At 45.3% G+C, this 24,590-nt stretch overlaps 1 protein-coding gene across 1 annotated transcript in view; it reads left to right on the top strand.

The window, feature by feature from the left end:
• Positions 1-5,761: 5,761 nt before the first annotated feature.
• Positions 5,762-24,590, top strand: part of BDKRB2 (bradykinin receptor B2) — a 58,705-nt gene continuing 39,876 nt past the window's right edge. Inside the window, exon 1 of the mRNA XM_030215250.1 lies at positions 5,762-5,867. The gene's annotated coding sequence lies outside the window, so the exon portion shown is untranslated. The remainder of the gene's footprint in view (positions 5,868-24,590) is intronic.

Here is a 24,590-nt window from a genome sequence, read left to right as displayed (position 1 = left end):
TCTGCAAGGCCTCTATTTCCAAGGGAAAATCTTGTCTGACCATAGCTATAACGCTCTTTACTTCCTGCATGTTCAGATTCAAAGTTTTTACCTCTTCAGATGACTGCCCTAAGGCAGTGGCGTTCCGAGGGGCACTGACACCTGGGGCGGATCGCCGATGCGCCCCGCCCCCCCCCCCCCGTGCAGCGCGACCCCCCACCAGCAAAGAGACACCCCCACCCCGGCGAAAGAACCCCCCCGGGTGCACGCCGCTGGGGGGGTGCCGCGTGCCGGTCAGCGTCATTGGTTTCCATGCTCCCTCTGCCCCGGAACAGGTTACCTCCTGTTCTTGGGCAGAGGGAGCATGGAAACCAATGACGCTGACCGGCGCGCGGCACCCCCCCAGCGGCGTGCACCCAGGGCGGACCACCCCACCCCCCCTTGGTACGCCGCTGCCGTAAGGTTTTCTCTATTTCAAGCAATTTCAGCCAGATCTTACCCAGATTCACCTCCATTTCTGAGCCAGCAACTGATGTTATCGCTGCAAGTTCAGGTTCCTCAAGGGGCTCACCAGATTCGCCCCTGCCGGGTTCCACTGGAAACCCCACCCGACTCGCTGCAGTTGCTGGGGTCGGAGGGATCTTAGAGCTCGGCGGGGGAGAAAGAGATGTTTCAGCTTCCAGCATGGGGGCCGCTTCACCAGCTCCACGCGCTAAGGAATCCAACCCGCTTGTGCGAGAAATCGCGGGGAAGAAGTGCTCTAAACCAAGTCTCGCCGGAGTGGACGTCTCGGTAGGAAGGGGAAGCCCCTGAATCGTCCCTTTACTCTTTGTATGGGGCATAATTAAAGTTAGCGTTTGTAATCGGCAGAGACAAAGCAGGAGCTCACGTACTACACAACCGCTCATGGCGCCATCTTGACACGCCCCCCTCTCACTGCAGTAATTTTAAAAGATGGCCCCATGCTAATGGCCAGAATGCAAAGAACAATCCACCACACAGAACAGCAGAAGAGACTAGCACACGATTAGGAAATCAAGGTGTTGCTGTCAGCACTTCATTGGTTGAACAAAATCACTAACACAGCTGCAACAATGCATATCTAGCATTGTTGCAGCTGCGTTAGTGGTTGATAGCGGTTGATAGCAGTTGATAATGGTTGATAGCGGTGTGACATTTCTTCATTGATTTTCCATCGGAAATTGCCACAGCACAAATCATGTTATTTATTTAAAAACTGCCTAGCGGCGATATTTTTTAGATGAATGAATAGGTTGCAATGAGGCTCCTGATGAAGGTCTACGTGCCGAAACATGAGTCATGTCGAGTCTTGTTTTTTCAGCCAATAAAGTACTGCTAGCAGCACCTCGATTTCCTAGTCATTGTGCTCGTCTCTTCCGCTGTTTGTTGCTTCTCATGCTAAAGGCAACATTATATATATATATATATTTTTTTTTTTTTTTTTTTTACATTGACATATTTAACATAAATGTATAAGCAATATCTTAAAATTGAAAGGAAAAAGAAAAACATCCTAACAGAATTATCCATTAATTTTGTCCACAATATGTTGGATCCAGATACCAGGAAAAAAAATTTTAAAAAGAAAACAGAAAATAAATGTACATCAATGAAGCAGTAGAGAGCCTACAAATACTCACGGCCAATATATTTATTTATTGCATTTGTATCCCACATTTTCCCACCTCTTTGCAGGCTCAATGTGGCTTACAATAAATACATCATGGATACTGGAAATAAGAAGAGAATATACATTTGGTTTTACAGAAGGATTTTGGGTTGCATGGTAGTGGAATACATGAAAGTGGTATAGCAGAAGGTATTATAAGACATTTCTGGATATATTTGGAGATTTTCACATGTGTTGATCTTTGTGGTATATCTTGTCAAAGAGATAAGTCTTCAGTAGTTTGCGGTAGTTGGTCAGTTCATAGATTGCTTTCAGGTTGCGTGGCAACGCGTTCCAGAGTTGCGTGCTCATATAGGAAAAGGTAGATGCATGCATTAATTTGTATTTTAGACCTTTACAGTTGGGAAAATGAAGATTAAGGAATGTGCGAGAAGATTTTTTTGCATTCCTGGATGATAGTTCTATTAGGTCTGACATGTATGCTGGGGCATCACCGTGGATGATTTTATGAACTAGGGTACATACTTTGAACGTGATGCGTTCTTTAAGTGGGAGCCAGTGTAGTTTCTCTCGTAGGGGTTTCGCACTTTCATATTTTGATTTTCCGAATATTAGTCTGGCTGCCGTCTTCTGGGCTGTGTGGAGTTTTTTGAGTATTTGCTCTTTGTAGCTGACGTAGAGTGAGTTGCAATAGTCTAGATGACTGAGTACCAATGATTGTACCAGATTGTGGAAGATGGTCCTTGGAAAAAATGGTCTAACTCTTTTTAATTTCCACATTGAGTGAAACATCTTTTTGGTTATGTTTTTCGCATGATTCTCAAGTGTTAGGTGCTGATCAATGGTGACTCCAAGAATTTTTAGGGTGTCCGAAATTGGTAGATTTAGTTTTGGTGTGTTAATGGTGGTAAATTTGTTCGTGTTGTGTTGCGAGGTGAGTACTAGGCATTGGGTTTTTGCATTGAGTTTCAACTGAAATGCATCTGCTCAGGAATGCATGATATGTAGACTTTGGTTAATTTTGTTGGAGATTTCCCTTAGATCTTGTTTGAATGGGATGAAGATCGTAACATCGTCAGCGTATATATATACAGCATAGTTTTAACTAGTGGGTGTAGCCAAGGGAGGCCTAGCTCCTTCTTTAGAATTAATAAATTCCAGCAGTTTCTTGGGATCAAACAATACATAATTAATCAAGTTTAGAGACAAGCAATCCACCTAAGTTGAGAACTCTTGGTTTTAAAGCCAAGAATTCTCACCTTTTTTGCGTGTCCCGTGCCAAGTCAGGAAAATTCTGAATTTTAGATCCCAGAAAAACAGCATTTATATGTCGAAAATAAGAACGAAAAATATTATTTCTGTCCGGCTCTAAGGCAAAAGTCACTAGAAGGGTAGTCCGTTCTGTTATAATTTCTATAGAACTCTCCAAAAATTCTGTCAAATTTAAATCAGGTTGAGGTTGTTTCGTTTAAAGATCTTGAAGTCCCCATTATATATTGGGCTCTGACTATGGGTGGATAGCCCTCAGTCGGAATTCTCAATTTTCACCAAAGTATTTCTTTAGCATATCAAAAGCTGAAATTAAAGGTGATTTAGGAAAATTTAAGAACTTCAAGTCGTTCCTCCATCCTTGATTTTCTAAATATTCAAGCTTACAAGCTTGAATATCTTTTTCCCTAATTACTGTTGAGGCAATATTCTGTAACTGCTTAATTTCACCTTCTAGGGTGTTAGTTTTAGTAACTTGCATCTCAATCTTGCCAGACTAAGAGGCCCGAGAGCTTGTCTTGAAGGGCCCAGTTAAACAAGGGCTGGGTCCGTTTGAGCGAGTCTCAAAGCGGGCGGAGGAAGCAGGAAGGGGGGGAGGAATCGGGTCCACGAGGACTCCTTAGCGCGAATCCGTGTGGTTGGTGAGTTTAGAGTTAGGGGGCTGGCAAAAGGGAGAGGCAGGAAGCTGATTGGAAGGAGAGACTGGTGGGGGCACAGCAAAGAAGGAAAATAAAGCTGGAGGATTGTGACGAGGTCAGGGCGTTCCCTTGATCCTCGGAGGCGTTTACCCACCCGCCCACCCTCGCAAGGGGGAGGCGGGGGGATGGTGTTTGTGTATTTCATGCAGAGAAGCAGTCGCAGCAGCAAAAAAAGAACATAACAAATCCAAGCTACAGGAGAGAGTGCTCATGGGGGCTGAGCCAAGGCAGAAAAGGCGGGTCAGGCGACCCGGGCTGCAGGCGTGGAGGTCCACACAGCGTAGGGTTCTTGCTGCTGTGGCGGAGCCCGGAAGCAGAAGCGGCCGTTTTGCTGATATGGTGAACGGCTGATGTATGCCTGTACTCTTGTAGCTCGAGAAAGGGGGGGGGCCTATATTGTTCATGTTAATTGAAGTTAAATTGTAATAAAGTAAGCTGCGGCCTATGTTACCCAAAATTGGTTCTCAAGGAGTTATTTGGAGGGGGAGGGGTTGGGGTAAAGGTTAGCTGGGGTCGAACGGGGTCCCAGCTCCAAGGTTTAAGGGATTAATACGATTATTTCAGTTCCAAAATCTCTCCCCTAAAGGAGTTAGAAACCTGTAGAAGGGAAGAGTTCAAACCCTGGATTGCATCCTATAGCAACTCCATTGTCACCACAGCCGGTCTACCCAAAACACCATTCCCTCTGGAAGCAGAACCCTGTATGAGGTGAGAGGAGGACTGATCAACTTGCCTCTCCTCCGCTGTTAATCTCACCAGGGGCGACATAGCGACGGGTCCTCCTCTTTCAGCTAGAGAAGCTTGCTCCATACCGGGCGCCTCAGCTTGCTGTAACCCCGTCGCCAAAGTACTGCTTCAGGGTCGTGGGGGGGGGGGGCTGTGTTAGAGGGAGGACTGAGTGAGACTCCCTCAATGCTGCGGTCCGCCTCAACCACCGCGCAACCCATCGAAGCGAGTGCCGGCTCTCCCAGCATTCGCACTCCAAAACTGTCCAGAGTAGCCTGGCACGAGGCAGGGGACTCCACCAGGCTCGAGGAGGTAAAAGCCTTAGTCTTCCCCTTTCTTTTCCCCATTACCAGCATGGGGGGAAGTCCTTAACATTAGGCTCACTCATGGGTAAAGTCAGGAGCGCTAAAAACGCTCAACTTCTTCAAACGCCATCTTGAATCCTCTCCATCACTAACGGCAACATTAGTGCATGATCGTTAACTGAAGAAATAGAAAATCAGAGTTTTTAAAGCTGCGGTAAAAATGGCCCTGGTGCACAGGAAAGACCCAGAAAGGGCGTTCTAAGGTCATTTTTTTTACCACAGCTTAGTACACGGACCCCAAAGTTTGTTGGATTCTTCCTGTCCTTCCTCTGTCGTGTTGCAGCTGCCACAGCTCCCATGGTCTGGGGAAGGAAGGAGAGAGTAACCACCCTAGTGTACTATGACACTGTAAGAAACTGTATATCAGCCACAGTTAATCTGAAAATTGTTTTACACGCTTTGAGGAGAGGTTGTATGAATCTTTTTCTTAAATGTTCTGTTATGGCATAAAGGGCAATTCAGAAACCAGAAACTCGGAAGCAGACAGACAGTATCAAGATGATTCATTCCCTGAGGGGATGTCAGGAAGACTACAGAAGGCAAAAGAAAATTCAGGCCTTAGCATTCATCAGAATGAAGAGCCAAGTGAATCCTTCCTGTAGTCATTGCCACAACCTCAGTTCAATTTTTAAGCACCACAAATTCAAAGGGAAGATTTTCAGCTCTGCTGGAGGAAGGGGGGGTAAAGCTCTGTCAAATCTATGTCACGTTTTCCACCATCTAACATTCTTCCTTTCCAATAAATAACTACATATTTTTGCATAAATCAGTGTTTCCCAAGTGTGTTATCTGCTCCCATCTGATTTATTAACTAGTCAAGGAAAAATGATTGTTTTGTACCATCTAACATTCTTCCTGTCCAAGAAATAACTATATATTTTTGCATAAATCAGTGTTTCCCAAGTGTGTTATCTGCTCCCATCTGATTTATTAAGGAGTCTTAGTCAAGGAACAATGATTTCATGTTACCACTGCTGCCAAACCTCTTCTTTGGGAGGGGAAGCGAAAAAGAAAAGGGGGCAGGACTTGAACAGCAGCAGAGTGAGAGTGGTTAGTTCAGCCCTGATCCTCCAGAGAGCCAGACGGTGCTGAGGCTCTGCCCTGGGCTTATTATTCCTGCTTTCTCAGATCGAACTTTGTTTGGCCGTCATCAGACAGGGAGGCGAATTCCTGCACAAGGTAGGTCACGGCCTTCTCTGTACGTCTGGAGGGGAAACGTATTCACCCCTCTGCAGCGGCGTTGCTGGAGTTCTCGCCTGCTTAACATTTTGCAGGTGTAAAGTAATGTGCACTCTGTTTGCAACTACCTGAAGAGGTGGAATTAGACACAGCTTCTGTTAAGGAAGGGCAGAGAGGGTATCAGCTCTTATGCAGTACCTTGAACAGAAAGTTAAGATTTCCAGGTCTGTATTTTGTAGTTATATTTAGAGCCAACCTTATGTATTTCAGAAAACGTCCAGATGTTGGTTTTTGGTTTTAAGAGGCTCAAAACTGACATTTGAACAAATCTACCATATACATTATTTAACAACTTTGCAGCATCAATGCTACAACTTAAAAAAAAAAGTATTACCCAACTTCTTAAAACAGAATAAGAATAAAGCTTTTCGTTTTAAACAGGGCAGCTTTTCTGGTCTTTAAAGGTAGTTTGGCTTATGTGAGAGCAGCTCCCAGCTAAACAGCCCGAGTCACATAAAAGCCATCAGTTTTCTCTTATCAGTTCTTCCGTGAGTTTCGCTTCTGCTATAACTTTGACTTTTTTTTTAAAAACATTAAAGTTCCTTTCTTTTTCGTATGTATATATTTTTGTGTTATTTTTTAGTGTTTATACCAGCTTTTCTCTTTTCTTGATCTGGATTTCCCCCATGAAGTTGTCAAATGTGATTGTCACAAATATTTTGTGTACTCGAATCATGAGCGCTCTTAAATAATATTAATTTGCAATTTCATGAAAAAAAAAATTGGAGCTGATATTTGACAGGAGAGCCAGCAGTTAAAATTATGGCATATAACTACTCATTTGCCTCCCCCTCCCTCTTGGTCCTTCTCACCCAGTACTTCCCTCACCCTTAATTGTCTTGTCTGTCTGTGTTATTTTAGATTGTAAGCTCTATTGAGTGGGGACTGTCTCTCTGTGTCAGGTGTTCAGCGCTGTGTGCGTCTGGTAGCGCTAAACAAATGTTAATAATAATAATAACCTTACCCGGATGGCTTCAGGACAGGTATTTAAGTGGTCTGATTTATCTCAACCTGAGCTAGATTAACTCCCAACTTGCACTCCCAGAACTTCCCAGCTGCTGTCCCTGGATCAAACTGAGGGGTGGGGGAGGAGTATGGCAGGGGTACATAATTCATATAATTCTTTAATGCTGCATGGGCAAAGGAGGCGAACAGAATGTTGAGTATTATTAGAAAAGGGATGGAAAACAAGCATGAGGATGTTATAATGCCGTTATATCGCTCAGTTCTGGTCGCCTCATCTCAAAAAAGATATAAAGGAATTGGAGAAGGTGCAGAGAAGGGCGACGAAAATGATAAAAGGGATGGGACGACTATCCTATGAGGAGAGGTTAAGACGGCTAGGACTCTTTAGCCTGGAGAGAAGGCGGCTGAGGGGTGATATGATAGAGGTTTACAAAATAATGAGCGGGGTAGAGCGGACAGATGTGAAGCGTTTGTTTACACTTTCTAACAATAATAGAACCAGGGGACACAAGATGAAATTAGAATGTGGTAGGTTTAAAACCAATCGGAGAAAGTTTTTCTTTACTCAGCACGTAGTTAGACTCTGGAACTCATTGACGGAGAAGGTAATGACGGCAGCTGGGCTTGCTGAGTTTAAAGGGGGTCTGGACAGATTCCTGAAGGAAAAGTCCATTGATCGTTATTAAATTTTGGTTTTTGCCAGGGTCTTGGGGCCTGGATTGGCCGCTGTCGGAGACGGAGTGCTGGGCTTGATGGACCTTTGGTCTTTTTCCCAGCGTAGCAGTTCTTATGTACTTATGTAATAACTGGCACTGAAAATTCAGGGGCCCTTTTTCTAAGCCGCGTAGGCACCTATGTGCATCCAACGTACACCTTTCAGAACTACTGCCCAGCTACCATGTGGCCTAGGAAGTAATTTCATTTTTTTTACGAGCGTTTACTACGCGCCAGAAAATATATTTTATTTTCTGGCATGTGGCAGTAACCAGGTGGCAATTAGCATTGTACGCGTGTAGAGAATTACCACCTGGTTAACGTGTTAGACTTTACTGCTAAGTGAACGGGTGGCAGTAAGGTCTCAGACCCAAAATGGACGTGTGCCAATTTTTATTTTGCCGCATGTCCATTTTCTGCCTCAAAAAGGCATTTTTACAGGTGCGCTGAAAAATGGATCTACGCGCATCCAAAACACACGCCTACATTAGCACAGGCCATTTTTAAGCGCATCTTAGTAAAAGGACCCCTCAGTGCTGAAATACTTGAACGCTGAGCACAATTGTTTAAAGAGAGTGCCAGTGGTGGGGGGCGGGGCTAGTGCTGGGCAAACTTCTACGGTCTGTGCCGTGAAAATGGCAGATACTAATCAAGGTCAGGTATACACAAAAAGTAGCACGTATGAGTTATCTTGTTGGGCAGACTGGATTGACCGTACAGGTCTTTCTCTGCCGTCATCTACTATGTTACTATGCGTGCACCAGTGGCATAGCTATGTGGGGCCATGGGGGCCTGGGCCCCCATAGATTTGGCCCTGGACCCCCCTGCCGATGACCCTCTCGACCCCCCCCTCCCGCCGCCAAACAGCCACCGACAACTCTACCCCGCCATCGCCGTCGCCTACCTTTGCTGGCGGGGGACCCCAACCCCCACCAGCTGAGGTCCTGTTCTTACTTCGATCTGTTTCTGACGTCCAGCACGTTGCCCCCTACCCCCTCCACCTCCCTCCGAGTTCCAGGCCCCCCTCCGATTTCCAGTGTCCCCCTCCCACCCTCCCATTTCCAGTGTCCCCCTTCCCTCTGTCCCTCCGTCCCTCCCTCCCAGTTCCAGGGTCCCATGGAACTGGAGGGAAGGGGGACGGAGAACGTTGGAGGAGTGACGTCAGCAGGTGGTTACGATCCCAGTGAGACACATTGGAATGTTGGAGGAGCAAATTATTATATTAGATAACCTAACACCTACTGTCTAAAACATCCAGTTCTCAACTTATTTTAAAACCACCGGGGCTATTTCATCAAGAACATTACCAATTATTCTATCCCATGTTTTAAACTCATAATCCTGATTTTCAGTATTTAGTTGTAATAAAACCCTTTGCCAAAAATCAACAGGTTCAACCCTCTTCCTTTGTAATTTAACTAATTTATGCTGTGATAGATAGACACTGGTATTAAAAATTGTCAGATTTATAAAAAAGAATCTAATGATCCGACCAAATTAAGGGGCCCTTTTACTAAGCAGCGGCAAAAAGTGGCCTGCAGCAGTGTGAGCGCCAGACCAATTTTTACTGCATCCTGGAAAAAAGGGCCTTTTTATGTGGGGCCGGAAAATGGACGTGTGGCAAAATAAGAACCAGCACGTGTCCATTTTCTGCCTGAGACTTTACCGCCACCCACTGAATTAGCAGTAAAGTGTCAAGTGCTACCCAGGTGGTAAGAATGCAGCACGCATCCATTCACATTTACTACTGGGTAAGCACCACCCATTCCTGTTACTAAAATTTAGGTGTGACCATTTACATCAACTAAAACCTGGTGTAAACGTTTGCATCTAACTTAGGCACAGATCACTCACCCTTCCTTCTTGGTGGCCGTAGCGAGAAGGTTGCTAGGCTGTATAGAGAGAGGTGTGATCAGCAGAAGAAAGGAAGTGTTGATGCCCCTGTACAAGTCGTTGGTGAGGCCCCACCTGGAGTATTGTGTTCAGTTTTGGAGGCTGTACCTGGCGAAGGATATTTAAAAAATGGAAGCGGTGCAAAGAAAAGCTACGAGAATGGTATGGGATTTGCGTTCCAAGACGTATGAGCAGAGACTTGCTGACCTGAACATGTATACCCTGGAGGAAAGGAGCAACAGGGGTGATATGATACAGACGTTCAAATACTTGAAAGGTATTAATCCACAAACAAATCTTTTCCGGAGATGGGAAGGCGGTAGAACGAGAGGACATGAAATGAGATTGAAGGGGGGCAGACTCAGGAAAGATGTCAGGAAGTATTTTTTTCACGGAGAGGGTGGTGGATGCTTGGAATGCCCTCCCGCGGGAGGTGGAGGAGATGAAAACGGTAACGGAATCAAACATGCGTGGGATAGGCATAAAGGAATCCTGTGCAGTAGGAATGGATCCTCAGAAGCTTAGCCGAAATTGGGTGGCGGAGCAGGTGGGGGAAGAGAGGTTGGTGGTTGGGAGGTGAGGATAGTGAAGGGCAGACTTATACGGTCTGTGCCAGAGCCGGTGTTGGGAGGCGGGAAATACTGCTGGGCAGACTTGTACGGTCTGTGCCCTGAAAAAGGCAGGTACAAATCAAGGTAAGGTATACACATATGAGTTTATCTTGTTGGGCAGACTGAATGGACCATGCAGGTCTTTTTCTGCCGTCATCTACTATGTTACTATGTTTCCATGTTTCCCCTGGTTTTCCAGTTCCTTTTGTTCCTTCCCCGTCCTTTCCGCAATTTCTTATGTAGGTTATATCTTGCATTAGTTTAATTCAGTGGATTGGCGTTTGCCATGACGGTGCGATGTAAGCCACATTGAGCCTGACACAGTTGGGAAAATGGGGGATATAAAGGTGATAAATCAGGCGTATTCTATAACCGTGCACGTAATTTTTAGGAATGACCCCGATCCGCCCATGCCCTCCCATGGCCATGCCACCTTTTGAGATCCACACATAAGAATTCATTTGCACCACTTTACAGAATACGCTTAGAACGTTGCAAGCTTAAATTCTAATTAGTGCCAATAATGGCTTGCTGGTGGCCAATTATTGGCGCTGATTGGCTTGTTAAACAATTAAGTTGCACATGCAATTTGGCTGTGTAGCCAGGTTGCGCAGGCAACTTCGGTCGCCATATATAGAATCCGAGGGATGATGTAGATACATCCTTTGTGCGTTTCTTTTGCTCGCTACAACAGTCATTGATTGAACACAGGGAATAAATTCTGGCACAGTTTCATTGTGAGGAGTGTCTGTTGAGACACCGGTGGTAGAAATGAAATACTGTCCTAACAAATAGAACTTAATCACAGGTATCAAGATATAAGATTGGTCTTGGTTCTGTTCTTTTTGTTTTTTGCATAAAAATTTTCAATAAAGAGATATGAACTAAAAAAAAAAAAAAACCTTAATCATAGTTAAGTGAAACTTGACTGTTTTCAGCTTGGAGAAGAGACGGCTGAGGGGAGACATGATAGAGACATATAAAATAATGAGTGGAGTGGAACAGGTGGATGTGAAGCGTCTGTTCATGCTTTCCAAAAATACTAGGACTAGGGGGCATGCGATGAAACTACAGTGTAGTAAATTGAAAACAAATCGGAGAAAATGTTTCTTCACCCAACGCGTAATTAAACTCTGGAATTCGTTGCCGGAGAACGTGGTGAAGGCGGTTAGCTTGGCAGAGTTTAAAAAGGGGTTAGACGGTTTCCTAAAGGACAAGTCCATAGACCGCTACTAAATGGACTTGGGAAAAATCCACAATTCCGGGAATAACATGTATAGAATGTTTGTACGTTTGGGAAGCTTGCCAGGTGCCCTTGGCCTGGATTGGCCGCTGTCGGGGACAGGTTCAGGCTACTTCAAGGATTCAGCTTATAACCTGAAGTCCTTCTTAACAACATTTCATGGACCATTTTAGTCTCTTTTACCCTTTCCCTATTTTCCTTTACTCTGTTTCTTTTACCTTCTCTAATTTAATTGAAATTGTATAACCACTGGTCTGGCGATAGCCTAATCAGTACATTGTAAGCCACTTTGAGTCTGCACAATGTGGGAAAAAGTGGGATATAAATGTGCTAAATAAATAAATATTTTAGATTTCATTATTTACCTTTCTAAATTCATGCTCAAAGTGAGTTTTATATACAAGTCTGTTAGGTATATGGTTTTCTTACCATTACAGCTTCTCATTTCTGCAGTGCAACTAGATGTATGCTAGGTTACCGCACTCCCTTCTATACTCAGGGTGAAACCTTTATCTCCTTCAATCCTTGTCTCTTATAAACAGCTGTCAGGTTTTATTAGTACTGGAAAGCACAGTGGAAACTGTGTGCTGTTTGTTGTTTGATCATTTCCAAATCTCTGACTTGTTTATGGGTGTGTTTTTGCCTGCCACTCTGTGATTTAGTCTAGCCTAATTATTTTTTCTGTAAGTAGCTATTGTTTATCCTGCACACTGCAGCTGTCACAATGCCTTTCTGACCCCGACTTACTCTCATCATGAAACGCTGAAGTCTGTTTGTTCATCCGCTTTGTTTGTATTACAGATTCAGGGCTCCCTTTGCCTTAGATATTCATTCCTGCACACAGGGAATTAATTATAATGGTACGATCTAGTCCACCCTTATATGGAGGCAGTAAGTATTTCAGTCCCGTGGGGTCTGTATTAGGATCCAGCAGAAATTATGAGAGAATTCTCCTGGAAAACTGTGCATGAGAAACTTTCTTTTTTTTTTTTTTTAGTATGGCCGCAGAATATATAATGACTGCATTAACATATATTTTTATGCATTTTAATGTGATCTATGGTCATGGTTTCTGCATGAGTTAATACCTGTGCTGAAGCCATTTGCATTTGGGTCGGTCGGTAAAACCACGTTAAAGTCGCAGTCGTGCTTTGTGCATTGGCCCCTATGCTTGTTGGGAGGGTGATCAGAGATTCTGAAACCTCACTAGCCCATCTTTCCAGCGGGATCTCTTAACGGGAACAGCATGTAGGTGGCATCTGAGCCTTAACATCCTTAATATGCTATTGTGCGTGCTCCTATGGGACGAGAGAAAACCCAAGGGTTTTGGCAGGTGGCCAGATGTAACCTACTTCTGGATCTGTCCATGTGGGCTGGGCAGAGATGGAGTCTGTTCTGCTCCAAACAAAAGGATTTTCCCTGTCACTGTGAATGTTCGGTTTAAGACACTCACTAACAGGCCGGTACTTTAGTTCTGCAGAGGTAGAAGAGCAAGAACAGATATTTGGTGACTGTACATAGATTGTCATTTCTTAACAACACCTGCACTTGTTCCATCTCACCAATAAATGCAAATCATTGGGCGTATCAGCCTGGGGTGTAGAATAGCTTTGTACAGCCACAGTCAAGAGTCCATTTCCGCATTTCCAAGACCTTTTCAATGGAATGAATGTCCATCCTGCTCTGGTAGCCAGGACAGGGGGTAACTGCACAGAACGTGTTTAAAAATGGGGTTTTCTTATTTTACTCTGTCTCCATAATCTTTCTCGACTAAGCCACTCTACAATGGACATCCCATTGACTAAGCTGGATTTTGTGATGGCAGTTTTACATGTGGTCAGGTTCTTCTAGCATTTCCTTTGATGACCTTGAAAGACCAGCATCATGCCACTGGTCTTATTTTCGAAAGAGAAGGACGCCCATCTTTCGACACAAATCGCAAGATGGGCGTCCTTCTCACAGGGTCACCCAAATCGGCATAATCGAAAGCCAATTTTGGGCATCCTCAACTGCTTTCTGTCGCGGGGATGACCAAAGTTCACGGGGGCATGTCTGAGGCTAGTGAAGGCGGGACTGGGATGTTCCTAACACATGGGCGTCCTCGAGCGATAATGGAAAAAAGAAGGGCATCCCTGACGAACACTTGGATGACTTTACCTGGTCCTTTTTTTTCTTACAACCAAGCCTGACCAGATGACCACCAGAGGGAATCGGGGATGACATCCCCATATTCCCCCAGTGGTGACTAACCCCCTCTCACCCTGAAAAAAACAATTTTAAAAACTTTTTTTGCCAGCCTCAAATATCATACTCAGGTCCATCGCAGCAGTATGCAGGCCCCTGGGGGGGGGGGGGGGGGGAGGTATGTGTGTGTCAGCAGAGGCATAGCGAAGGCATGGACATTCTTCTTTCAAACATTTTGGACGTCCTGAACTGCCCCCCCCCCCCACACACACATACACACACACACAGGGCCGGCCAAATTTCAAGGGAGAGGAGTGGCATAGTGATTAGAGCACTGGTCTTGCAATCCAGAGGTGGCTGGTTCAAATCCCACTGCTGCTACTTGTGATCCAAAATCCACATAAATATATAAAGGGGGTGTCAGAGGCATAGCAAAGGCATGGACATCCTTCTCACAGAAACATCCACATTTTGGATGTCCTCAACTGCCCGTTGTAGAGACAGAGGCATAGCGAAGGCGTGTCACACTTGGACATCCTTCACCCATACTCAAAAACAAAAAAGGCGTCCCTGATGAGCACTTGGACATTTTCACCTGGACTTGGGGTTTTTTAAGGTTGTAGACAGCTATTATACATGCAGCTTGTCTTTGGCATAATGCTTGGCTGCTCTGCACTGGCTTCCCCTCCTTAGGAAGGAAATCGTGTGCAAATGAGCTAACAGTGAGCAGCTTATTTGCATGCGATTTCCTTCATGCACGCCCGTTCCTTTCCGAATCGTTAAGGGATCGGTAAGGGAAGGGCTTTTTCCGTTCAGTTAGTGCACTGCAGTGCCCCCTAGGGTGCCCGGTTGGTGTCCTGGCATGTGAGGGGGGATCAGTGCACTACGAATGCTGGCTCCTCCCATGACCAAATGAGTTGGATTTGGTCATTTTTGAGATGGGCGTCCTCAGTTTCCATTATGGCCGAAAACCGAGGACGACCATCTCAACATTTAGGTCGACCATCTCTAAGGTCGACTTAGATGTTGAGATTTGGGCGTCCCGAACCATATTATCAAAACGAAAGATGGCTGCCCATCTTGTTTCGATAATACGGGTTTCCTTGCCCCTTCGCGGGGACGTCCTGCGAGGACACCCTCAGGAAAATTTGGGCACCCCGTTCGATTATGCCCCTCTTGGTACGTTAGAGAAAATAAGAACATAAGAGTAGCCATACCGGGTCAGACCAATGGTCCATCTAGCCTAGTATCCTGTTTTCAACAGTGGCCAATCCAGGTCACAAGTACCTGCAGAATCCCAAAGAGTAGCAACATTTCATGCTACCAATCCCAGGGTAAGCAGTGGCTTTCTTATGTCTGTCTCAATAGCCGTCTATGGAATTTTCCTCCAGAAACTTGCCCAAACATTTTTTTAAATCCAGATACGCTAACCCCCATTACTATATCCTCTGATAAAGAGTTCCAGGGCTTAATTATTCGTTGAGTGAAAAAATATTTCCTCATATTTGTTTAAAAAAAGAAAGTGTTTCCATATAACTTCATTGAGTGTCCCCTAGTCTTTGTATGTTTTGAAAGAGTAACAAATCGATTCACTTCTACTCGTTCTACACCACTAAGTTCTTTTCAGCTACCCATCCCTCCATCACTTTGATGAGCAATGGGATGGATGCCACCGATCTGTAATTTGTCAGGTCTGAAGCGCTGCCTTTTGAAATCTTAAAAATTGGAGTTTAAAACAATACTGCACCTATTTGACACCGATCATCACACGCATATATTATTGACACCCACTGAAAACAAGAAAATCAAAACTGAAATACTCCATGCAGACCTCTTCTGTGTCTTAGCACTATCACTGCCACACAAGTATGTCAGCTAACAATGACCAGAACACTGACGGAAATCCCTGTCTTTCTAAGACAACAAAGAGCATTTGGGTACTAACATGACCACAACCTCCAACACTCAGATGGGCCCTAACACAACTGGCTCTCCTTCACCCCTGACCCCACTCACTACGCCCAAAAAGTCAGCAGTCTTTGTTGACCAATCTACCTCCTACCAAGCGTGGTGCCAAATCCAAAGAGTGCTGTTAGCGTACTGACTGGCACACCAAAGCAGGGGTGGGTATGACTTGACTCGGAGACCCATTTTTATCTCAATGGTTAGTGAATGAGTGGATGTGTTAAGTATGGAGACCACTTATAGATCATACGTTGTGTGTGTTATGGCTGAAAAGACCATTTGTGTACTGGGATGAGGGGCATAGGTCAGAAGATCATTTTCTGTCTTTTGAGGAGATGGGGACATCCCCACTTCAGGACAATTAGTGAAGGGAAATGTGAGTTGCCTGAGGCTACAGCATTCCCATGGCCACATTGTGCACCCCGTTGTCTTAATACATATTTTCATTCTCTTCTGAATGCCTACTTTCATTCGCATGTAACCCCCCCTCTCCCCAGGAAATTTTATACATGTATAAAATGTTGTTCTACATAAATTGTGTATGAAATTCCCCCCTATATCAGTGGCGTAGCCACAGATGGGCTTGGGTCCACCAAAAATTCTGGCACCCTTGTTATGGTGCCCAAGTCCCACCAGCTGAAGAGGTCCACTAGCAGTTAAAACATGCTCAGAGGGGGGGAGGCTGGCATGACATGAGTGCATGGACAGTGCTGCTGCTGCAGAGAGAAAGGGAGTGACGACCTCTTCGGCTGGAGGAGCTTGGGGTCCCTGCTAGCTCAGGTATTTTTATTTGCTGTCGGTGGCAGGGGCAAAGAGCAGAGGGAGGGCTGACATGGCAGCAGTGCATGGACAGTGCTGCTGGCTGCAGAGAGAAAGGGAGTGACCTGCCTGCCAGGGAACCTCTTCAGTTGGCAGAACTTGGGGGTCCCTGCAGGGGTGTGCTGGTAAATTTTTAACAACAGGCTCTTTCTCCGGACGTAGCCAGCTCTGCAGTTGGACGGGCCAGGGGTGGCTGGAGGGGGGGGAGGGAGCAACACTTGCCTCTCTCTCCTCCCTCCCTTCGTGCGGGCACGCTAGGCATACCTTTGCTGGCAGCCAATAAATGGACTGCCAGCACTCCCAACTCTTTCTCTGAGCAGCATGCTGGAACTTCTCTCACATGCTCGAGAAGTCCCAGCCTGCTACTCGGAGCGGGGAGCAGCAGTAGTCTATTTACTTGGCTGGCAGGGCTCAGCATCCCCACCAGCAAAGTAAAAGAGAATTCAGCAGGGGGCCCAAGCCCACATTTTGGGAGCCAGTTGTTAAAGTAGCCATGGAGGGCCCTACTGTAACAACCGGCTCCCAAAATTCTCAAAAAATTACCAACCGGCTCTTGTGAGCCTGTGAGAGCCTGCTCCAGCACACCACTGGGTCCCTGCCAGCTCAGGTATTATTATTTGCTGCAGGTTGCTGGGGGCTGCCCTAAATGCAGGCAGAGCATGCTTTTCACAAATAGTGCACATAGAAGGGCAGAAATGATGCGGCTGAGTTTTGTTAATTATTTTCTGTCGTTTGGTTTCCAAAGCACATAAGCACCGCCACGCTGGGAAAAGACCACAGGTCCATCAAGCCCAGCACTCTGTCTCCGACAGCGAAACATCCAGGCCCCCAGAACCTGGCAAAAACCCAAAATGTAATAACGATCAATGGACTTTTCCTTCAGGAATCTGTCCAGACCCCCTTTAAACTCAGCAAGGCCAGCTGCCGTCACTACCTTCTCTTGAAAACTTTGATATTTTCTTTGCTGTTTGAATTAACAGCTCGTGGCTAAACATCAGACGGAGAGCTTAACCCAATAAGAGAGGGTGAAATCACAGCATTTATATCTCTTGGATTTCAAAAAGGAGTCAAGGAAAGCAGTAGGTGGCACCCTCAATTATAGCAGCACAGAGTGAAAGGCCTCTCCGTTTCCTTCAATTGCGAGTTATTAATTTTACCGTGGAGCAGACTGAGTCACCCCCAGGAGACATTTAATATAAATGTCAGGACGTGTCAGCACAGAAACGGGCTTCACTCGTCTGGAATGTTAGCCAGAAGTTGGAGCAGACAAAGTTGCTTCAGTGTCTTCCCTTTTTTCCCAATCGCAGGAATAATCCGAAGCCGGGGGGGTTTCCAATATTGTTACACAACCACAGTATAAACCTGAGTCAACTGTGAGGCCAGGGGTCAGATGAAGTGGGGGAATATGACACCGATCCTGAAGGAGTTGCATTGGCTGTGTGTGGAAGAAAGTTTCACATTCTGGATTGTGTTTGGCGTCTTCACCTGTTTGAATTCTCTAGCCCCAGAGCATCACTAACATCATTCTCAGCAGGTGTTTACTGGTTACATCTCCTTTCAGTTGTCAAGCTATAACACTTACTTATCATTTGTGTAGTGCTGCTGGATGTACACAGCACTGTACAGTGGTGATAACCAATGGCGTTCCTAGGGGCGCTGACACCCGGGGCGGATCGCTGATGCGCCACCCCCCCCCCCGGCGAAAGGACACCCCCCACCCCAGCGAAAGAACCCCCTCACCCCCGGGTGCACGCCGCTGGGGGGGTGCCGCGCGCCGGTCAGCGTTGTTTGTTTCCATGCTCCCTCTGCCCCAGAACAGGTTACTTCCTGTTCCGGGGCAGAGGGAGCATGGAAACGAACGACGCTGACCGGCGCGGCACCCCCCCCCCCCCCCCAGTAGCATGCACCCGGGGCGGACCGCCCCCACCGCCCCCCCCCCCCTTGGTACGCCACTGGTGATAACTATTCAGGTAACAATCCAAATCACAGGACATCCATAGTATTTTCGAACACAAAAGACAGACGTCCATCTTTTTCGAAAATGACCTTTTTTTTCTGTTTGGAATTTGGACGTCTTTGTAAAACATCCAAATTCGAGAGTCACGTGACGCGATGCACACGAGCAGTTGCTGATCGCGCTGCTCCGTGCTTCCTCCACATTTTCCGCTGATAAATCCCTTCAAGATAACGATTGAGGATTCGATCTAGTTTATAAACTTACCTAGACTCTAATACGAACGGAGCTGGGAGTATAGAAACGGCGATGGCGACCAAAACATTGCGTCGAGACAAAGAGAAGAGTAAGGCAGGAGAGGACAAGATGGCGGCACCGCCGAGCCCGCCGGGAACATCAGTTAGCTCGGCGTGGGCTGCCGAAATTGTTGGTGAAGTGACTACTGCCCTAGAAGCAATACTGGATAAAAAATTGCAGGGCCTGGATGTAAAGCTGGAAGGGCTTAAAAATGATATGTCGCAAATAAGCCAGGACATGGTATCGTTTCAACAGCGCACAGGAGCCCTGGAAGACCAGGTATCTAACATGGAACAGAAGTACTCCAAGTTAATAAAAATGGTGGAGACGCAGGCAGAAAAGATTGAAGACCTTGAAAATCGGTCACGGCGCAATAACTTGTGCTTCGTTGGACTCCCGGAGGAATTAGGAGACAAGGAACTTCGATCGTTTTTGGAATCCTGGCTTGTCAAGGAGCTCAAATTATCAACAGAGATGGGGCTGCTAATAATTGAGAGGGCACACCGCGTGGGACCGCTGCGACAAAATTCCACCAAGCCCCGGGTCGTCATTTGCCGGATACTCAACTTCGTGCAGAAAACCGCAATAATGCAAGCCATACGAGGAGGAACGGGGCTAAACTACAATAATCACAAAATCCTATGTTTCCAGGATTACTCTGTGGCGGTGGCTGCACAGAGAAAGAACTTTGCCCCGGTGTGCTCCCAGCTCATACAGCACAAAATCAAATTTGCTTTATTATATCCGGCAAGGCTGAAGATTTTTCACCAATCCAATATAAAAATATGCAATTCGGCTCAGGAAGCCCAGCAATTTGTTAAACAAATACTAAGCAGTGGAGATGAATGAGCATTTGACTACTGGATCCACTTATGGCAGATACGGAGAGTACGTTTTCAGTTGGTTTTTGGAATACAATTGTTGTTCAGTTCTTATAAGAATTCACAAGTGGCCCGTGGAGACCCATGCGGTTTGGCAACGCTCTAGGGGTGCGGAGCCCTGACAATGTAATACGAGGATAACACCTGAAGTGAAAGGTGATTTAACCCCAAACCCCACTGCAACACTGCTGCTGACTCTCATCAGAGCCAACTACAACGCGGTCCTGTCCTTGTGGCAGAACGTATTGTGTAAGACTACAAGGACAGTGTTAATAGGTAAGGGGGACATGCTGATGGATGGCTATTGAAATGCTAATGTGGCAAGGGCAGCTTGCTCATCACTCGGGGAAATGGGCGTGGATAGTTGACTTTTTGGAACTGCCTGATCAAACTTAAATCAATGGGGCAGCTTTGTATTGAAATAGGACTGACCCTGTGATCTTTACATATTGGGCGACAGAATATAAAAGGAGTTACCAGAGACATTTCAACGCGGGTAGAGTGCTCCACATGACCAGGCATAATCGACAGAAAAGAAAGATCTCCTTGTAGCTTACCATAGGAAGACATCAAGAGATCTGGGTTTTGATAAACGGGTTAAGGGCTAAAGTGGCTCTGCTGAACCCCATTGTAGTGAATTTGGGATAAGGAACATAAGTGAATAAAGATTGGTGGGTTGAGAATGTTTCTGATGCTTCACAGGGGAGCTCTGCTGGTGGTGTGTACTTCAATCTGCAGGGATAAGCAGCTCCTGATTCACAGATATAATATAACACGGTAACTGTTTATAATACATGCTGCAGGAGAGCCTTGAGCTTTCCATTTTAAGGCTGTTATAAAGTTGATTTGTATAGATATGTGTTCATTATATTTGACAGTTGAATGTGGGAATGTGGAAGTGACCCCAGGGGGAGATAGAATGGGTAGACTATAGGATATTCTTGAGGGGTAATGACTATATAATTATTGAATATAGGGGAATGCTGGAGGAAGCGTTAAAGTGACTCGGTTCATAAGAACGGGTAAAATGGGGGGTGCAGGGATGCAGAGGGAGGGGAGGGAGGGGGGAAGGGATTTATTCGCTCATGCTGATGCTGGGAAATTCACACAGTGTCATAGAGGAAGAGGGGGAGGCCATGGGCTGGGGTGGCATTTCCCTGGGGATAAAATAATAGTACAGTGGGCTGGGAATCAAAATTTTGACAGCTGCGATTAAAATAGTAACATGGAACGTGGGAGGAATAGGCTCTCCTGTGAAGAGATCCAAGATTTTACGATATTTGCAGAGGATTCGGGCAGATGTGGCTTTCTTACAGGAGACACATTTGAACACCACAGAACATGCTAAGCTCAAAAAATGGTGGGTGGGGGATTGCATTGAGTCGCCTGCAAAGGGGAGGAAGGGTGGAGTGGTTATTCTGTTCCGGAAAGGAGTGGCTGGGAATATTAGTAATATTGTTAAAGATTCAGAGGGAAGATACATTTTTTGCAAGGTAGAGTTGGCTAGAAGACAAATTTTATTAGGCAGTATCTATGCTCCGAACCAGCTAGATAATAATTTCTACCAGCAACTGCTAGGCCACCTGTCAAAAGAAGGCTCTGTCCCGCTGATCCTGGGGGGGGATTTCAATATGGTCTGGAACCCACAGGTAGATAAATCACTTGTTACTCCCACGCCGTCTCGTTGGTTGTTGAAGGGCCTGCCAAACCTTTGCTCTCTTTTGGATCTATTAGATGTTTGGAGGGTCCTTCATCCACAGGAGAGAGATTATACACACATGTCCAGGGCTCATAACACGCAGTCTAGGATAGACTATTTGTTGATGTCTCATTCCCTAATGGGAGAAATACAAGATACTCAGATTGGTCCATATGCCATTTCAGATCATGCAGAGGTCTGGGCGACGTGGAACCCAGGGGGAGTGGGAACTAAGAACAGGCAGTGGACATTCCCCAGCTATTTGACCAATCATAGTGGATTTCGAGAACACTTGATGAAAAGTTGGGAGGAATATAAACGTTTCAATGAGCATACTGCATCGAATTCCATGATGTTCTGGGAAGCTGCAAAGGCAGTGATAAGGGGAGAGATCATTAGTTTTGTCAGCCAGTTTAAAAAGACAAGAGATAAAGAAATATTGAGACTAGAGAAGCAAATCAGGATATTGAGGAAAATACATGGGGAGAGGCCTACGGTGCAACTGAAAACTGACCTTGTGGCAGCTCAAGTGGCCCTGAATTCTCTCATTCACGAGAGGGAGAAGAAATCTCAGGATTACTACAGATTTCAGTTGTACAGACATGGCAGTAAGGGAGGGAAGATGCTGGCCAGACTGATTGCTCGTAAGCAGGCTTCGAGAACAGTTACATCTCTAAAAGATGGGAACGGTAAAATATGTCACACAGATAAGGAGATTCGAGACATATTCAAAATATTTTATCAGAAACTATACCGGGCAGAAGAAGACTCAGGTCTACCGAGTAGTCTATACCTGGATGGTGTGAAACACCCAATACTCTCGGATAAAGAACGAAATTATTTAAATGCCCCTATTACAGTGGAGGAGGTTCATTGGGCAATTGCTAATAGCCAAATGGGGAAAGCACCGGGACCGGATGGAATGCGAGTTGAGTTTTATAAATTGATAGGCGCAGAGATAGAATCAATTCTGGTGGAAGTCTTTACGGGATGGGTGGAAGAGGGTAACTTGCCTGGGCAACTAAATACGGCACAAATTATTTTAATTCCTAAACCTAAAAGAGATGTGACCTTGCCAGAGTCATACCGACCAATATCATTGTTGAATTGTGAAATGAAATTATTTGCTAAGATATTAGCTAAACGATTGGGGAAAATTTTGCCGAACCTTGTGCAGGATGTGCAAGTAGGATTTGTTAAAGGGAGATCAATTTCAAAAAACTTACGAAAGATCTTGGCAGCCTTGGAGAAAATAGGGATGGAATCAGAACCTGCATTAATGGTCAGCTTTGATGCAGAGAAGGCTTTTGACCGAGTGCAGTGGGGTTATCTGTTTGAGACATTGAAAGCATATGGATTCACAGGGTGGTTTGTAAAAGTGGTCACAACCTTATATGCCCAGCCGATAGCACGCATTGTGGTCAATGATAGTTGCTCAGAGGAGTTTGCTATAGAGCGAGGAACCAGGCAGGGGTGCCCACTTTCACCTTTGTTATTTGCTCTCTATTTAGATCCCCTGATTAGAGATATCTGCTCCATGCCTGCAGTGCGAGGGGTAAAAATCAATAATCAAGAATTTAAGCTGGCTGCTTTTGCAGATGATTTACTAGTCATGATTACGAACCCAGTAGAGTCTTTGCGTGCCCTGTTGGAAATATTTGAAGAATTTGGAACTTATTCAGGGTTTAAATTAAATTTAGAAAAGTCTGAAGCTCTGGTCAGTAATGTCAACATCAGAGAGGCCTGGCAGGGTAGATTTCCTCTTAGATGGGCGACGGGTACATTTCGATATTTAGGATATTAAGTTATTACTAGCCCAGACTAGACAACAATTAGAGAGTTGGAGCATTCTGCAGCTGCCGTTAATAGGGCGCATATGTCTAATTCGCATGGTGATACTACCCCGGTGGCTCTACGTGCTGCAAACTATCCCAATATGCTTACTGCGCAAAGATCTTAATGCCTTTTACAAGTTGGTGGTGAAATTTTGTTGGGCAAATAAAAAGGCAAAGGTAAAATATCAATGGTTGCTAGGTGGCTGGGAACAGGGAGGGCTAGGATTGCCGGACTTGCAGTTGTATAATATGGCTTGCTTGCTACGACATATTAGAGACTGGATTTTTGGAACCAGTTACTATACACAACTTGAAATAGAAGAGGCACTCTTTGAACCTTTTCAGCCGCAAACCTTGCTACAATTGGAGAGATCTCAGATACCTGATAGATGCAAGCAAAATTTGTTGTTGCACCCATTGAGGAGGGCATGGAGGTTTTTGGAGAATAAATTGAGATTAGGAAATGGCATAACCAAACTTTTAAGTATTAGAGGGAACCCGTTGTTTGAAGCAGGTATAACAAACCAGGTATTTCGATGCTGGGAAGACCGGGGATTGATCTCCTTAGGAGATGTCTTGAACGAAAATGGAGAGATCAAAACCCGGGAACAATTGTTAGGCACTGATAATACACAGTGGAGGGACATATTTGCATATTGTCAATTGCAACATTTTATTCAATCACTGAATAAGGAAAGACTTGCGCAGAACTTGGGAGCTAAGGTGAAATACTTTTTTGAAAAATTTTCTATGACAAACCCTTCCATTTCTGGGCTACATAGGGCGCTGTGGGAGAATACAAGCCCCAGGAATCTGACGCAATTGAAAGAGCGCTGGGAAAAAGATTTAGGAATTAGTCTAACGACATGGGATATTAATAAGCAGTTGAAAGGAATACCAAAAGTGGTTGGTGGTGCACAATATAGGGAATGTGCCTTTCGTTTCATACATCGCGCCTATATGTCTCAAGTACAACTAGCAAAATTTGGAGGAACACAGACATCATTGTGTAGGCGCTGTGGGAATGCGGAAAATACCTTTTATCATGGCTTTTGGGGCTGTAGGAAAATTAAAGCATTCTGGGGGAAAATATCTAACTACCTGTCCACACTATTAGGATATAGGATAGTGGGCACACCCCAGCAGTTGTTGTTGAATCTGCCGGGATCAGTTGGGACAGGGACACTCCTATTTCGTAAACTTACCTTGCTGGCAAAGAAATGTATCTTGCAGTATTGGACGTCTGATACGGGGCCTGAGTTTTGGCATTGGCGAAACTTGGTTCATCAGTTGATGATGTGGGAAGCAAAAGAAGCCAAACGTGGGCCCAAACGGAAACTTGCTTTTTTAAAACTTTGGGGCAAATATATAGACTCTTTGACTCACAGGGGGAGAAGCTTGGTCCTTAATACACTGTAGTGGCTGTAAATTGATTAGTTTGGAATCAGACATGAGCGGAGAATCAGGGGGGAGGGGTTGGGGGGTGGGAAGGGAAGAGATGTAAAAGGAAGCATAATGGAGTCATTGGGGAGATGGATACTATCGGGGCAAAGAATTTAGTATGGGACTGTAATTTTTGCCAATATTAATATCGTTCTGGGA

Source organism: Microcaecilia unicolor, chromosome 9 (genome assembly GCF_901765095.1).
Source record: "Microcaecilia unicolor chromosome 9, aMicUni1.1, whole genome shotgun sequence".
Taxonomy (NCBI): domain Eukaryota; kingdom Metazoa; phylum Chordata; class Amphibia; order Gymnophiona; family Siphonopidae; genus Microcaecilia; species Microcaecilia unicolor.
The sequence above is the reverse complement of the archived record's forward strand: the minus strand, read 5'-3'. Positions and strand labels throughout refer to the sequence as shown.